At 42.7% G+C, this 16,488-nt stretch overlaps 1 protein-coding gene across 4 annotated transcripts in view; it reads left to right on the forward strand.

The window, feature by feature from the left end:
• PAMR1 (peptidase domain containing associated with muscle regeneration 1) overlaps positions 1 to 16,488 on the forward strand; it is a 108,906-nt gene that overhangs the window by 78,397 nt on the left and 14,021 nt on the right. The gene's annotated exons all lie outside the window — the stretch shown is intronic.

Below are 16,488 nucleotides of genomic sequence, written 5' to 3' on the forward strand. Positions count from 1 at the left end.
TGTGTCTTCGCTAGCAAAAGTGGTATATTTTTCATTTGTGTAGTATACCATTGGGGGGGTAGAGTTTACATCAAGGCAGAAAATAAAATTGCTTTTCCTCCAGTGGGATTTTATCTTGTATTTGTTACCACATGATAAGAATGCACTTTTCCCCCAGCGACGGCAAAGGCTGGATATGGGAGAGTGGTTCGTTCTTTGGCCTTGACTCCAAACTGCGCATTTCAGAAGGCACAGCCTACAGGGCGGACAGTGATCGGATTGGCTTCTCTTGCATTCTGGGTAGGCAGTCTTCATTATAAGCCTGCCCTAACTTGTCTCAGCTTTTTTACAGGGCTTACAAAACTGCTATTTGACTCAGAATAATGGGCACATAGTGAACTGTACCCAGACTCACTCAGCTCCAGCAGATCCTTACATCTATCCAAACCATGTCCAAACACTGGAGGCTGTGAGGAGGTGGGCGTATAGGTAGGAGGTGAGGAATTACCTTTGAAGAGGTAATTCTGCATAGATAGTGGGCACAATGACTCTGTGGTACAAATTCCCTTTTGCATAACAGTGATTCCAAGTGTTGAGAAGAGGAAGGAAAAAGGACATATTGTATTTTGTTCCTTTGCACTACAGGAAAAGAACAAAGGACCCAGAATGTGGCCAGGAATTTGGGCCTCTATATCCCTTTACTTTCTTCTTTGGAGATTCCCAGTATAGCTGCTAATTTATGTAACTGCAGTTCAAGGACAAATTCATAGATTGCAGTTTCTTTTAACATTTAGTGGTAAACTGAAAACGGCTTTGAATACCTGGGAAGCCCCAAATACTCTCTACCTTTCAGAGTTTCTTTAAAGGTTCTGTCTTTTCTCCCCATTTCTCTAAAAACTTAAACATCTATGGAGCTATTCTATATAGTCTTCTTTGCTACAAATTGTGGGTCAGTTCTTCACACAGGGGTGTGAATGGTGAGACAAGTTTCTAGTCAGTGGATAATCACACTTGCCCTTTGTTCTCTTTCTTGGTGTTCACATACACCTCCATATTGTTTATGTGTTTAGCCAGTCAAATTCCTGGTCAGCTGCTTAGCACTCTCCAGTTGACTGCTGTCCTTCCATCTTTGTTCATGGCATTTCCTTCCTCCCAGTGCTGTCATCCCACCACTTGAAAGTTTTGATTTCATTTTCTTACCAAGGTAAAGACATTTTTCAATTAAAAAAAAATCCAACCCAGACAATCATATGCCTCTTGATTTTTTTTTTTATGCATCCAAAGGCTGAACAGCTCTTGCTATAGCCCAGGGGTTCCCAAACTGTGGTATGCATATCCCTGGGGGCATGCAAGACATCTCTGGAGGGTACATGGGAGAAATTGTGTAATGGCAGATTCACAGAAGTGTGATTTAATTTTCTTTATAAAAATAATTGGCATCTAAGGGGTTGAAATATAAAATGTATGCTGGTAGGGGTATGGAGGCAGCTGGCAAATCTGGAAGGGGGTATGCAATAAGAAAAAGTTTGGGAACCTCTGCTATAGCTTATACTTCTGTAGGTCTAGCTCATTAAGAGAGTTTCCCTGAAGATGGTTATTGTTTCTTAGTATATATAAGAAACATTTTTAAATGTTATCTTGAAGAGCCTGCTTTTTCCTTGTAGGTTTCCAATCCAAATAGTCACTAGGATTATTCCTGCTTAGTCTGAGCTTTGCATCCCGAAGTGGAATGGCTGAAAGCCATTTATTCCCTTTTGTAGTTAAATGTAGTGATGTGAATATCAACCCTTTATACTGCATTGGGCTTTCCATTCTCAGCCAATGGTTCTATCCACAGAGGATATGCATCCTCCATATGCTTTCCCCCCAAAGGATGCATTTTGTAATGTTCTACATATGAATCTATTCTAAATATTAATTCCCACTGTGGACACAGTGAATGTGAATGGTAGAGAACATTAGGATTTCACTCAGTCTGGCATCCTCTGCACAAACAGGTCCGATTGTATATTTAAATAGGCCATCCAAATACCGGAAAGGTTGTATCCAGAGACACAGCTTTCTAAGGGCTCCGAACAATGCAGATAAAGATCAAGTGGCTAATTGTAAGCAACAGCTTCCAAATTGCCTCCGGATGAAAAATCACAGTGGGCGACCCAAGCATAGTTTCACATGGATACTGTCTCATTCACAGAAGCAGAGGGCTGGAAAACATCAGGGGTAAGTTCCAAGTGGCTGAAAGGCAGTGAAAAGATTTTGGTTTCAGTAAGGATTACATCATGGTTTTGTCTAATTATTCCTAGCTGCTGCAGGATAGATATTTACTTGTGAAGAATCACAGAGAGCTGGATTGGAAACCTGCTAGTTATAGCACTTCGGGGGGGTTCATGATTGATGCTGGTGTTCATAGGATTAATGTGAAGAATGATAAGACCTAACATCTGGGCAGAGCTTGTTAGCTTCAAAGATGCTCACAGATGAGTAAAGTACAGATGAAAGGTTAAGGGGTAAATCCAGCCTGCCCTTCTATTCTGTAGACAGTATGAGGATTGTCTTTGGTGGGGCTGCACATGGCCATGAGGTGTGCAGCCAGTGGGTATTAAGGAACCCAGCTCTGATGGTGCTTCATCTGCTTTGATGTGCAGAGGTTTGATTTGGCTGGCAAAGAAAGATATGACCTCCTTCCTAAACAAAGATATGTAGTCATCTAACTATATTTAGCACTTCACTTGCATTGAAATTTGCATACCTTTGTGAATGTGGCCCTTACTACCTTGGTCATGGGTCTCTGAGTAGGACTGTGTTATGTCTGAGAAGAGATCCAGGAGTCCCTGTTGCTCAGTTCTGCTTAAAACCCATTAAATCAGACAGAGGTGTAACAACCAATTTCCATACCCTGAGTGGCAGTTGTGGAGCATTCTTGTGCTTCCTCAAAATCACTGTCAGGGACTAGTGCCTGCTAGGTCAGCTATAGTTATGCTCCTGAGATCAGGTGTATTTTGCTAAGGTGACAGGCAGATTTACAGACAGATGAGTTCTGTTTGTATCTGTCTGGCTGTAATAGTCCATTAATAGTTATATGGTTCTCAGAGATTCAGTAATTCTGCTTATAAAATGCTACATGTATTTCTAAGAATATACTCCTCCTCGCTGCTTTTCTTCATAGCACTAGGAGGTCTACTTCTGTATTTTTATAGTGTCTGTATTTTCAGTATTGTGGAACACTTGTTTTAGGATATAATTTTTTACCTCTGTGGACAGACCCCTCTACACTCCTTATTGAAATGTCCTCTTTGCTAATCATTTCTCCATTCATGGATCTTGCAAAGCCTGTTTGCTTTATTAAAACATAAAACCTTTTTATTTATTTCACGACATCAAGGGATGTAAAAAATGAGACACAGAATACTAGACATACACAAAGGTATAGTTATGGTGACCATATGTCCTGGATTGGCTGGGACAGTCCCACATTTCTGAAGCTGTCTCAGCATCCCAGCTGTTGGAGAAAATTGATGCAAAATTCCCAAATTGGTGGGAATCAGCCTGCATGTGTCCAGCTCCTAAGTCAGGAGCTGGGCACATTCAGGTGGGTTTGGGCCAATCTGGAACTTTTGTTTCAATTTTCTCCAGAGAGCCCAGACAAAGGACTGTTCCCTGGTCTGGACTCTGCTGGGCTGTGAACAGTCTCTTGCCCAGTGGACTGGGGCAAGAGGAGGAGGAGGAACCACTGGATTATTGCCCAGCCTGTACCTGGGAGCTGTAGTGTCGGGGCTCTGTTTATGTGTGTATGCCTGGCCCCGCTCCTTGGAGCTATGCAGTCAGTGCTCTGTGTGTGTGTGTCGCCCCTTCCCTGTCCTGCTCTTGGGAGCCGTGGCATGGGAGGTGTGTGTGTGTGTGTGTGTGCGTGCGTGCATATACTGCACTGTCCTGCCCTGCTCCCTGGCTCCCCAGCCTGGATTTCCTTCAAATTATTATGCTCACCCTAGGTATAGTGTATAGATACACAAACCCATCCTTTGGGATGATTTTCTGTCAGACCTTCCCTGATTAAGAGTTCCAAAGTGACTCAGCTTCCTAACAGGCCAAACCTCCACTAGAGAAGTTACATTTCACATATTAAAAGATGATGATTTCTCGGTTGCAGCTGTGACAGATTGTAGTCACACACATCCTTCCCTTACTGTTACTAGGAATGAAGATCTGTGAGCACAAAACCTGCATTGGGTTGTCTGTATGAAGCTTTCTAATCAGTAGCTATCTCTAATATATGAGGTTCAAAGTGAAGGGGAGTGAAAGATTAATTAGCTTATAGTGTCATAGCCTGCAAATATTGCTACCACTCATTCCCACATACTTCATCTGAGTACAAGTACAGGAAGCCATGAATTCTTTATATAAGAAACAAGGTTTTTCTGGTTAATATATTTAATATATTTTATTGGGACAACTGTATGGTGCCTACCTCATTCACTTTGCGCTGAAAAGTTTGTTAGTCATCTCTATCAACTATACAGTTGGTCTAATAAAAAATATCACCAACAACCAAAGAAACCCTTGCTTCTTGCATATTTCCTGGACCATCACAGCTGCAACAACACTCCAACCCTACTATGAACTCTTTAGGCATTGTTCTGGCCTTTATCTGTCAAACTATTCTCCATGGGAACAGGTGCTTGCTGTACTAAGCTCATTACAGTATCATGGTCTACATTAGCAGCATCACTTATGCAAGTATGGATGGCTAGAATCATAAAGTTGGCAGGGACCTTAAGTGTCTCATAGTCCTTTGCTCAAATGCAGGATTATTTTATTTCCCTCCACAACCTACAAATCTGAGGTTACATAGCATCACTTTGTCATTGTCTGCACCCCTTCCATACCTTCACTGGAAACATTGCTATGGAGACTGCCCTGCCCTTTTGTTATCTCTCAGCATAAACAAAATCCCAGAAATGAGGCCATGTACCCACATTAGGAGTGGCCCTCATTGCATTCCCAGAGCTGTTCTGTGTTGGGCATGTTTACTGGTATGCACTGAGGGCCATTCTTAAAACAGCCACCTTAAAACAGCTGCACTTGTGTCTCTGCAGGATCACGTAGATTTAACAGGTGATGTGACCTTGCAGGAAGCAGGGCCCACTCCTTGTTTAAATGTACGTTTGTTCATACCCACAGTGCTCTTGATAGCTGCTGACCTGTTTCCTGTTGGTGCCTCCTATTGAAATATAATGTAGGATATTGTGCACCCAAAGAGCTAGGGTGCCACAATTGCATTAGTGAACAGCACAGAGATTAATAGGATGGTACTTATATTTTGTCCTTCATATATTTTCTCATGTTTCTGAGTGAGGAAGATTCAGAAGAGGCAGCATGGATAAGGCCTGGTGGATAAGGCAGGATAGATTTGCACCTTATAGACAAACTAAATCAGAGATATGTAGCATAAGCTTTCGTGAGCCTGAGTTCACTTCATCAGATACTTCATCATGGTATCTGATGAAGCAATAGCAAGCCCATGACCGCTTATGCTATGCATCTCTGATTTAGTTAGTTTATAAGGTGCAAATTTATCTTTTGCCTGATTTAAGACTAACACAGATAATAATAGTGTTTTCTTTGTGAATGGATAAGTACATCAGGAGACCTTTATCCTCTTCCTAGCAGTGCTACTCACAGGCTCAGCAAATGGGTGGACAAGAACCTGAGGGTGTTTAACACCAAAAAATGCAAGGTTCTCCATCTGGGGAGGAAAAATCTGCAGCATCCTTATAGGCTCGGCAGTGCTACACTGGCTAGCACTATGGAAGAAAGAGACTTGGGGGTCATCATTGACCACAAGATGAACATGAGCCTGTAGTGTGATGCTAGTAAAGTGACCAAAACGCTGGCTTGCATCCATAGATGCTTCTCAAGCAAGTCCCGGGACATCATTCTCTTGCTGTACTTGGCTTTGGTGAGGCTGCAGCTGGGGTACTGTGTCCAGTTTTGGGCTCCACAATTCAAAAAGGATGTGGAGAAGCTTGAGAGAGTCCAGAGAAGAGCTACGTGCATGATCAGAGGTCAGGAAAACAGACCTTATGATGAGAGGCTGAGAGCCATGGGGCTCTTTAGCCTGGAAAAGTGCAGGCTCAGGGGTGATCTGATGGCCACCTATAAGTTTATCAGGGGTGACCAGCAGTATCTGGGGGAACGTTTGTTCACCAGAGCGCCCCAAGGGATGACGAGGTCAAATGGTTATAAACTACTACAAGACCAATTCAGGCTTGACGTAAGGAAGAATTTCTTTACTGTCCAAGCCCCCAAGGTCTGGAAGAGCCTGCCATGGGAGGTGGTTCAAGCACCTACATTGAACACCTTCAAGAGTAAATTGGATGCTTATCTTGCTGGGATCCTATGACCCCAGCTGACTTCCTGCCCTTCGGGCAGGGGCTGGACTCGATGATCTTCTGAGGTCACTTCCAGCCCTAATGTCTATGAAATCTATGAAGTCATGTAAATCACATTCTCTTTCTTTACATCAGTTCTGATAATATCCATTTTAGGGATGAAATAACTGCCTATTTTTGTAAATGCCTTTTTGTTTTGTGGGTAAGTGCTCAGCATAAACATTATAGCCAGTACTGTTCAAGCAGCCATTTTAGTAATCTTGCCCTGAAAACAAAAGTTGAAATAGAAAAAATAGAAGGTGATCAAATCAGTCTCTTCCAGACTAAAATCTAACCTGATGCGATTTAGCACTGTTGGCTTCAATGGAGTCAGAAATATGCCGAGGCTCTTTATTAGTGAATGGCACTGAGCTCTGGATAGGTAGAGCTATTCAGGATATTTTTGTCTCAGTGATTTTCTAATGGAAAATTCACTTTCTTTTGCTGAAAAATTATTCTCAGCTCCATGGCTTCCCCTCTTCTTGACAATATATTCAGCAGGTTTCTGGGTTGTCTAGACTTTCTAATTCCCCAGCCCAGGGGACAGTCTTTTGGGAACAAAGTTACAGACTCCAGGGGCTTTATCAGCTGCTCTGGCAGACTGCCACAGACCTGAGGTTCCTAATACTTTCAGGATGTGTGGCAGCTCAGCTTCATCCAGGACCCAAGAACTGCTCAGCTTCCTTCCTGGAGAGCTGCTGGGGCTCTGGACAGCTCCCAGAGCCTTGGAACTATTCAGTGAAATGAAATGTCTTTTTGGCTTTCTCTAACTGACATTTTTGTGGAAAAGTCCAAAATTTTGAATTTTCATTTAATTTCTGAATTAATTTTGTAAATGTCCTACAGAATTGGAATCCCAGCTAGTTATATATACACATCCTCCAGAAATTGTATGCATGAACTTCATTGAATAGGATGTCAACATATTACAGTACCCCTCTGTCTTGATCTATGGTGTCACACTTGAAAGAGGTGAGAGTCATTCTTTGAGGCCCATTCAGTCCTTGGCCTCCCTGCTGAGATTGCCAATGCACCTTATGCAAAAGCAATATTGCATGTTAAAAGATCTTTCCCTGAAAGCAGTTGGACTGGCACAGTTTGCTACTTATATTAGCCCAGAAGCCAAACTCTGACTTAGGACCATGTGGCTGGATCAGCTTTGATAGCAGCATTATTAAAAAGCTCACAAGAGCAATTAATAAACACACAAACACACTTTTATTGTCTCCATGCCTCATATTTCAAAGGGGTGGACTGGAAATTCAAGCCTCAGACTAGGACCACTGATCATAAATGAGATGTCATCAGGGAATGCAATATATTACTAATAGCACATCCATTATCTAGATAGAATGTATTGCAGATATATATATTTATGGCATTCTGTTGAAAAAGGGAACCCAAAACAAGAACAACTACTTCAGCAAGGAGTATTCAGAGAACAGTGGGGGAGAAAAAATGCATCTGAAGAGATGATCTGTTTTCTCTCAACAGAGATAAAATGAACATGAAAACCATTGATAAATGTCAGATGATTCGGAATTGAGGAATATCTCCCTGATGTAACTGAAAAAGGACATGCATCAGCACTGTACAGCAAAAGCTGTGTTAACCGGCATTTTATTAGTCAGAAAACTCTATTAACTTGCATCTGAGGGACCCAGCAAAAGTGAAACCGGAAGTACCACTTCTGGGGGACTTCCCGTTTCACCGCCGTGAGCCGAGTTTTTCTTTGCCACTTCTTTGGCCCACAGCCCAGGGCAAAGCAGCCTGCATGGGGCCCCCCTCCCCGTCCCCCGGCACCCTGATGCTGGGGAGCACACTAGATGGTGCACATTTGATTAACCGGAATATTTGATTAACCGGCATCCCCCATTCCCAGGGGATGCCAGATAACAGAGCGTTTACTGTATTATTAACAATGGAACACTGGACTTAAAAAATCAGGAACTGTCTGTTAATTTATTCTAGTTTTTCTCTGAATACAAAAAAGTATCTGTCAAATAGGGAATAGCTTAATATATTTCACATAAAACAAACACACGTTTTCCTTTCCTAAGACACATAGGAAAAGACAGGGAGGATAATATTAAATTTTACCAAAAGTCCATGAATGTATTATATAAACATTTATTATAGCACCTCTTTAACAGCAGTGTGGTCCCAACTCAGCATTTCTGATAGAAATTCTTGCTGCTGATACCACTTTGGGCTTTTATCTTATCTGTTTTCATAAGCTCTCTAGGGTCAGGCTGGGTCCATACTTGACTCCTACTGCAGTCATGGGAGTGATGTTAAGTGTCTAGATAGATTGGCTATGAAACTTCCAAAAAAAAGACAAGGGCTGTGTCTACACGAGACACTGACTGTGCAGTCATTACTGCAGTCATTACTGTACAGTCATTTAGTACTTGTATAAACAAGTTACTGTACTTGTATGATCAGAGTTACTGCACAGTTGCATCATGTCACACTTCCTGCCATGTGATGCTACTTTTGAGTAGTAGTGAGCTACTGTGCAGTCAGCATCTCATGTAGACACAAACAAGGTGTAGCAAAAGAAGGAATTCTAAAACCTGGGAAACATCTATTAAGTAATCTATGCCTCTGCTCATCACTGTAGGATCATTCTTTCTGAGGCATTTTATAGTGCATTGTCCAACTGAGATTTGAGAAATCTGACTTTTCTATTTGGATCTAATACCCATTAATTTGATCAGTCACTTTTTGAACCTGTGCTAATATTCATTACTAGGGCTGTGCGAAGTTTCGATCACCGATTCAATTCAGTGGAGATTCGGCTTGATTCAGTGGGCTAATCTCCAAATCTGAATAGAATCAGGAGACCCTTTAATCTCTCTGAATCAAATCGGAACTCTTCGAATTGATTTGGAGAGATTTGGAAAGGTTAGACAATTCGGACATAGACACAGCAATAAATATTTTTTCTACATACCTCAAGGTACCAGGCGGTTTGTGAATGCTGATATGGTGGGGTGGATGGAGCATCCCACAGGAGCGGGAGGTTGGGGGGTCAGGGTGCTTGGCACCAGACCTGGAAGTGGACCAGAAGCTCTTCCGGTCCATTTTCAGTTCTGCTGGTGCCTCTTGGGTTTGTGGGGGGGCACCCAGGGTCCTCCCATGATCTATTGCTGAGCTGGGGAGGAGGGTGTGGGGGTTGGGTGAGCTCCCCTGCATGCTCCCCGGCATTCCTGGAAGTGAACTGGAAGTACCTCTAGTCCACTTCTGGGTTTGCTGCTGACCATGGGGAGGGGGGACCCACACTCCTGTGGGACACTCCATCTGCTGCACCATCACAGTGTTCACGAGCCGTGCCTGGCACCTCAAGGTATGTAGAAAAAACATTTAAAGCTGTGTCTATGGCCAAATCGCTGATTCTCTAAATCAGCATCAAATCTTCAGATTTGGATTCAGCCAAATTGAATTGGGGACAGTGATCTGAATCAGCAAATCAAATCACTGTCCCCGATTCAGGCTGAATCCGAATGGAATATGGCTCGTTTCGCACACCCCTTTTCATTACCCAGACTTTTTGAGATTCAGTTTGTTCACTTGGACATTCTCTTCTAATCTCATTGGGGAAGGAATATAGTCTAAGTATCCCAATCTGAAATCCTAGACATGCTAGAGCTACAGTTCAGATTTTGGCACTTGTCTCAATTTTGTCTCAGATAAATTATACTTGGTTGTGGGTGTTCTTGTGGATGAGTCTTTAAACATCAAGTTCCTCTTGATTCTAGGTTAGCGCTAAATAATCTATTGTACTTTCTACTTGTACTTTTGGACTGTATTGTACTTTTCTACTTTCTACTTGTTCTTGGGTCTTTGATCATACTTTCCTCTGCCATGTGCCAATTAAACTAGTGCAGCAACTTCATAGCTTCCAAAGTTCTTTGAGAGAAAAGGCAAGGTATTGTTCTAATGAAAAATGTGCAGTTACGCAAGTGTACCTGGCTTTGCAAAAGACATTGCATTGATACCAAGTGCAATGAGTATGAGGCTTATAAGTAGCACAAAGCCTACTATCCATTGCTGACTAAGAGGGAAAGTCCTTCTCGCATAGTTTATATAGACAGTATTTCTTTCTTGCTCTTTTTCTAGTCCATGAAAACAGGCTAATGCTACACCATCTTACTAGGGCTGTGCGAGGCTTCAGACAGAGCTTCAGATCTGGAGAAGCTTTGGATGCTTCAGGGTATGAAGCAGCATATCTGGGTCAAAGCATGGGCCTCGTTAGGCTTCCCGAAGTGGTTTGGAGCCACCTCGGAGCCGTCTCAGAGATCTGGCCATGGGAAATAATGGGGAAACAATAAAATATCTATAACATTCTTGTTTTTTTGTCTGATTTGGATAAAATTTTCAGGGGTGGTAGACTCTGCAGAGAGCATGAAACCTGCCAAGTTTCAAGAAGATCAGACCAGGGGGTTTGGGGGGAACTACACCCCAAATTTGTGAAAGCAAAACTCATATCATGTCTAGGTGTTACAACATAGTGAGGTGAAAACTGCAGGGGTGGTGGCTCTTACTGAGGCCACAAAGCCTGCCAAGTTTCAAGAAGATCAGTGCAGGGGTTTGAGAGGGAACTGCCCCTCAAGCTGTGTACAAGAAAAACTGGTGCCGTGGGACTGACTGTGTCCGTCTTGGGGCTGGGAGGGGAGACTGCTGCAGGGCTGGCTGCTAAGCTGCTGTGTTACCAGTTACCAATCAATCAATCATGATTCACTCAGGGACCAGGGACTCAATACATAGGACCTAGCTACTACATAACGACTTAACGAGCATCAATTAACACCTACTACAAAACCAGGCTAAGGAATGGAAAGACTCAATACAGACAATCAACTGCCCCAAGACAGACACAGTCTTGGCACGAGTTTTGTCCGTCAGCAGCTCAGGGTGCAGGGCCCCAAACCCCTCTGCACCAATCTTTTTGACAGCTGGAAGGTGTCATGGCCTCAGCAGGGGCCCCCATCCCTGCAGCTGTCACCCTGCTGTGCCTTAACACATGCAGGGTCACCCATGGCACAAGTTTTCTTGTCCGCAGCTTGGGGTGCAGTTCTCCCCAAACCCCTGCACCAATCTCCTTGAAACTTGGCAGGCTTTGTGGCCTCAGCAAGAGCTACCACCTCTGCAGTTTTGACCCCCCTGTGTTGTAACACAGCCATGACATGAGTTTGGCTTTCAAGAATTTGGGGTACAGTTCTCCCCAACCCCTTGCATCAATCTTTTTTAAACTTGGCAGGTTTCATTCAGCAAAGGCTACCATCCCGGCAAGGTTAATCCAAATCAGCCAAAAAAACTACAAAGTTATAGATATTTCATTGGTTCCCCATTGTACCCTATGGCCGGATCTCCAAGGTGGCTCCAAAGCTTCAGCCAGATCGAGATGGAAACCCAGTCTGGAGCTCTGGATCGGATCGCTGCCATCTGAAGCAGCCGGATCGGATCGCTGATGACTCACACAAGCCTACTTCTCACCACATGAAGGCTGCAGTTAAGACAGGGCTATCCGACTTCTGAGTGGCTGGGGTCTTTCTCGCACATGAGCCAAATGATATATTGTATGGGCCCTTCTCTGCTGTGCTGTGCAGCCATGCTGCATGGATGCCCCCCTTCATGCTTCAGGAGACCCCTGCTGGGCCACACTAGTGCCACCATACTTTGCAGGGTCTATGGATCCTTCCAAGCCCTTTGGCTATGGGCTCCCTCAGCCCTACAGGTCATGCTGCCCTACCCCCAGAGGCAGGGGCAGACAAAAGGAAGTGGAGGAAGGAGGGAGAGCCTGGAGAATCTGGCGGTAACAGCAGGAGAGAAATGTGGGGAGTGGACTGGGAGCCACAGGTTAGCAACTCAGGGGCTATATGCAGCCTGTGGGCCACCTGTTAGACAGCCCTAATTTACAAGTGTCAAAGTTCAGAAACTAGAATCCTAGTTTATTAGGAATATTTGATTTCAGATCCCAAACCTTGTGCTTAGTAGCTAGCAAATCAGTTTACTTAAGGACATGAGTTTAACTCAACCCAGATCTTGAACAGAGTTTAGTAGCTGAGGAGATGCACATACAGCATGGGTGCGTTTACATGTGATGCCACATTGCTGTAGTGACGTGCTATGGCGATGTAGCATCAGCGGGCACAAACCATGACTCTGATGCAACATCGCTGTAGTGATGAGCTACCTTGCTATAGCTTGTCGCTACAATGACATAGCTGCTAAAAATAACCATGCGCTGCCGGGACAACACAGTAAAGGCTGTTACTGCACTATCATTTAGTACTTCCTAAAGTAAGTCATGGGGGGCATGCATAGATGTGCCCCATTAGATGCAGATGACTAGATTAGATGGTGGTGGGTGGGAACAAGAAATACATTTTCTTTTAAAAGGGTTACCATTTCAAAAAAACTTATGAAAAATACCTGCACAAATCAATGGCATGGTTGGATATATCGCCAAAACAGCAGAGAATGTTGAAAGGCTTTAATAAAACATCTCTGACAAAGGAGGCAGTCCTAACATACAAGTGAACTGACTGTACAATCTGAAAGAGAGGAAAACCACTCAGGTTCATGCTATCCACGTAAAGAAGGGAGAGCATTATACAAAGCACAGAAATAATTAGGATTCCTTTTAAAATAATTGATAAAGACTTTATTGCAAAGAAATGATTACAAAGTAAAGGAAAATGGTTACTGGAGCTGTCTGAATACCAGAGAGGGGTATGAAAGGGAAGACAGTCTTATAAGAACAAAATCAGGGAGAAAGTCAGAGCCGGCAATAAGGGTAATTTTAATATGAATTAAACTCTGATTATTACAGAAGAAAATGCACCGTGGTAATACAGTTTGATGAATGCACCACAGTTTTATTAGTTCAATAACAGCAAAAAATAATCAACAAAATTGTTCAAAGAAAGGATAAAAAAGAGTAACACAATGGCACAGGTCAAAGAACAGAGCAGAGATCAAGATGAATGTTTGAGAGTATATTGGGTCAGACAAGAACAGACACATAGCAGATAAAGGTATAGATAACAGAAAGATTCTCTCTGTTGATAATACTCAGTTGTTATGCTGTTAGAGCACATTGTAGATGTGTTCCCCGTATGAGATGGGGAGAGGGTATTACCAGCTTGTTATCTGTTATTATTTATTATTATTGTTTCTGGTATTACCAACTTATTATCTGTCAGATGTGACAGGTAGAAAGTAAAGCAATTAACCCAAAGTCACATCATAGTTGCATCACGGAGGCAGGCTTAGAACTCTGGATCTCTACCTCTTTACCCTGTGCACAGTTCTCTAGATAACAATGACTGCATTAAGTTAACCTGTGCACAGAAGGCAAATTTTATCTCTTAGCTATGACATGGAATACCAGACCAAGAGATTAGAATGGAGTTGTTAAAAGAGAACCAAGGGAAGGAGAAAAATGGAAAGGTTGCGAGACTGGGAACCAATATAATGTACAGGACTAGAAGTAGTTCTTCAGTACTTAAGATATCAATAGATTCAGAAAGTCTGTGGATATTTTTTTTCAGAATGGATCCTGAAGTTTGGAAAATACATCGTAAGTTAGGAAAATCTTCCATAGAGCTGACCTGGAATTCAGTTGCAGATTTGCCTAAAGCACTCTTTCTGGCCTAGTTGCAGAAAGCTATCTTACTTTCCTAACCACAGATTTCAGTGGGCATGCTTACACGTTCATTAATGTGCCGCAATTACGGCACATTAAGTTTAGTACCGGTAATGACAGGTACTAACTTAATGCACTGTAATCACATTACGCATTAGCACAGGTGAACATTTTTTTTAGTGGAGTTATGCACTTTAGACAATCTACTGCATATTAATGCATTAGCATGGGCTTCACCCACCACGCTAATGCTCAGTAGAATTAGTGTCCTGTGCTTGAAGCATCTTGCATAGACATGCTCGGTGTGTTTTACAAGTATTTATGTATGGACTTTTTATGTATAGCCTCTCATCTTATATTTACATACAAAGAAACCTCATTCAGTATAGTCTATCATTAAGCTGCTGCCAAGAGCAGCATGTGCTCAGTAATGAAAACCAACTTTGAAGTTGATTATATGCAACCAACACTAAGTATGACTATAAAACACACAGCCCATGCTGATGAGAACTATTTTTCTGGGGGTATGCAAGCCCCAGGCCTGGTATCCTTGGAGTTCAGATGCTACCTAGTCTTGCCTGTTCCTAGCCAAAAAGCTAAGGAGCAGCTAGGGGGAAAGCGCAAAAGCAGTTGCCCCCAAATTAGTACAGCCTACCTGAATAAGATATATATTAGTACCCACTGTGCTCAGTCCCCACCTCAATGCTAACACTTTTCAGAGTCATGGTGAGCCACTACATTGGATACATTTCAACTTCCTCTTTACTACCACAGCTAAGCTGTGCCTTTCTTTCCCATTTCCAGTGATTCCTGTTTCTTCTCCAGCCTCAAATGTCTGGCAAACATTATTGTGTTTATTTAGTTGGTCTAATAAAAGATATCACATTTATCCAAAGAACCATGTCTGGCAAACATCATCAAATGGGACCCCAAACAGTTCACCCAGAATCCCTCTGTTGCCCCCTCACTCAGCCTACTGCATATGATTAGTGTGGTCCAACCCTCCACAAGGTGGAGCCAAACTAGGTTGCCCTGCACCTCACAGTTTTATAGATGTTAGGGTCAGAAGGGGCCTATTAGATCATCAAGTCTGACCCTCTGCCCTGGGCAGGAATGAGTGCTGGGGTCAGATGAACCCATCCAGGTATCCGTCCAATCTCCTTTTAAACACCTCCAAGCAAGAGGACAGCACCGCCTCCCTTGGAAGCTTATTCAACATTTTGGCAACCCTCACGGTAAAGAATTATTTCCTTGATGTTCAATCTGAATTTGCTGTCTTCCAGTTTGTGGCCATTATTTCTAGTTACCCTGGCAGGCGCCCTGGTAAACATAGTATTCTCTATTTCTTGCTGTCCCCCCTGATGAGTTTGTAGGCGGCCACAAGATCACCTCTCAGCCTCCTCTTGCAGAAGCTGAAGAAGTTCAGGTCTCTCAATCAGTCCACATATGCATATAGTTTTTTTGAAGAACCCAAGACTCATGATGAGAACAGCTGGTGGCAGTCGTGAGTTGAGGGGGGCACTAATTGGTACATGGATCCTTTGTGAGGGGTATCTGGTATACACACACATACTGAGCAGTGCTGATCTGTGGGGTCACCATGGCTTGAAATGCTGTTGACTCTGCTGGAGCCTATGCAAATTACTACAGATATGTTTATTTCAAGGTCAGTGTTTTCAAATTTGCTCCTCACTTCCATGCACTCAGGGAGAGCAGGGTCTGACAATAAGGATGGAGGGAAGGGGCTGCAGGGGAAAGAAGTTGGTAGGTGATCAGAGGACAAAGGGGCTACTTGGTTCCCCAGATTTATCTTCTCTGCTGTAACAGTGAGAGGGGGACAAATTCAAGGCAAACCTCCAATAATTAAATTCTATACCTGGAAAATCATAACAAATTAATATATTTGACATATATAAAATCTAATTATTGGAGGGTCAGCTTATACTCAGGGTTGTCTTATATTTGAATAAATATGGTAAATTAGGATTCAGAGAAAGTCATGAATGGAGTAATAGAAAATGCAGAACCCAAACTCATTGGCTTCTGTAGTGCATCTGTGAAGATTAGGGACCCATACAGACAGAAAGGTAAACAGGCAGATGGCTAGCTAAGCAGATACTGACTGTTGTGTTCTCCATGCTGATGAAGGGAGCTTTTCTTAGTGTGATACATCTGTTATTTTCCCTTTGCAACAGTTACGTTTTCTATGGAATTATCAGTATTTTTCTAATAGGATAAATGCAGTAGGACAGTTCACTATAATTTATCATTTTCAAGGTTCATTTTTAGTAGTGTGACTGTAATGTTTGAGTCAAACAAAGCTGAAAATGTTTTTTCTTGTACAAGGAATCTGAAAGAATATATGCAAACAGAAAAAAAAATTAAAGAATTTAGATATAAAGGTTTCCAGACTCTAAATTCTGTTGA

Source organism: Gavialis gangeticus, unplaced genomic scaffold, assembly GCF_001723915.1.
Source record: "Gavialis gangeticus isolate Ggan-Ray unplaced genomic scaffold, GavGan_comp1, whole genome shotgun sequence".
Lineage (NCBI taxonomy): Eukaryota > Metazoa > Chordata > Crocodylia > Gavialidae > Gavialis > Gavialis gangeticus.